The 1,402-nt window shown below is 40.3% G+C and overlaps 1 non-coding gene across 1 annotated transcript; it reads right to left on the bottom strand.

Annotated features, from left to right (window-relative positions):
* Positions 1–848: 848 nt before the first annotated feature.
* Positions 849–920, bottom strand: trnad-guc (transfer RNA aspartic acid (anticodon GUC)). The gene has a single exon. It is a non-coding gene; the product is annotated as a tRNA-Asp (tRNA).
* Positions 921–1,402: the final 482 nt, after the last annotated feature.

Here is a 1,402-nt window from a genome sequence, read left to right on the forward strand (position 1 = left end):
TCTTCTATAAATTGCCTGATCCGAGGCTGCTGCTGGCATTTGATTTGTAATCTGTCTCAGAGGATTTATTTACTGCACGCAGCCTCGCGGACTAACAAACATGAGGAACGTCCCGTGGATTTTTCTGGTTTCATCCTTTGCCTTTCTTGCTTCAGGTAAATTAAAGTAAAATCCACATTTCGTACATTTGAGATTCTTTATTTATATTTTAGCTCTTTGATCTTCCAAAAAAAAAAAAATAGCTCAAGTACCAAAGACATGTTCGGCACCACCGGAGTACCCGAACACCATCCTAGTGAAGAAATATGCGGCCATGCAGAAGTTCTTGAGCGGGGAGAAGGTTTATTATGAATGCGCAGAGGACTTCAGTCCATACAGAGGAAGCCGAGCTGCGCAGTGTGACGGTGGGAAATGGACCCAGCTGACTCTAAAATGCGAAAGTAAGTACACTTATTAGCTGTTCAGTTCAGTTAAAGAAAGGCTAAACGTTTGTATTTGTATTTGGCTGCCAGTTGAATAATGTCTGGGGTTAAGTTCTGTGCTGTGGAAACTCTCAAGATGGAGTGAAGGTGTGCATCAGTGAGACGACTCCTGTGTGGGTTTTTGTTCACCTTCATCACAGAGAAAAGCTGCTCGCACAGGTATGTGCTTCCAAACATACAGAGCGTTTGAGCAGCATGTAGGCGGAGTTGATGCAGCCGAAACAATGCATCAACAGCTACAATCAGCTAAAGCAGGTCTGTAACTTTAATCTCCTGTCAGTCGTCACCACAGGTTGAACAGAGTTATGATTACCTTATTTACAAAAGAATAGTAGTAGAAATACAACAAAAAGAAAATAAGTATTACTCCCCGTCGGGGAATCGAACCCCGGTCTTCCGCGTGACAGGCGGAGATACTGTCCACTATACTAACGAGGAGGAGTGTAAAGGATCATGTGACCTCATCCAACCAATCAATGGGCTGACATGGAGTAGCTAATGAATATTAATTAGATGTGAAGTGTGTTTTAAATGTTTTAAAGTATAGTTTGTAAAAGCGCTGCTTCACTGTGATGAAAAAAAGTCCAGTATAGAAATCCTGCTTACCTTTAACGGAAAAACAGGGAGCCTCTAAAAATGTTAAATAAGTAAATATTGTACTTTTTACAAGTACATATTGTACTTTTTACTGTACTTAAACCTCAAACTATTTGATAACATTAATATTTAGAATGTAAAATTCCTCATACTGACTTCAATTTACTTTTGTTTATCTTTAACTAACTTGGTGTTCGTTGCTGTTGGACTGTACCTGATGTCTGACAGCAGGATTCACTTGTTATGAAGTGCGAACTTGCTTCATTTTCTGTTGAGGTGTGTGTGTGTGTGTGTGTGTGTGTGTGTGTGTGTGTGTGTGTGTG

This window comes from Anarrhichthys ocellatus, unplaced genomic scaffold (assembly GCF_004355925.1).
Source record: "Anarrhichthys ocellatus isolate YVR2014 unplaced genomic scaffold, GSC_Weel_1.0 scaffold1257, whole genome shotgun sequence".
In the NCBI taxonomy this organism is placed as follows: Eukaryota; Metazoa; Chordata; class Actinopteri; order Perciformes; family Anarhichadidae; genus Anarrhichthys; species Anarrhichthys ocellatus.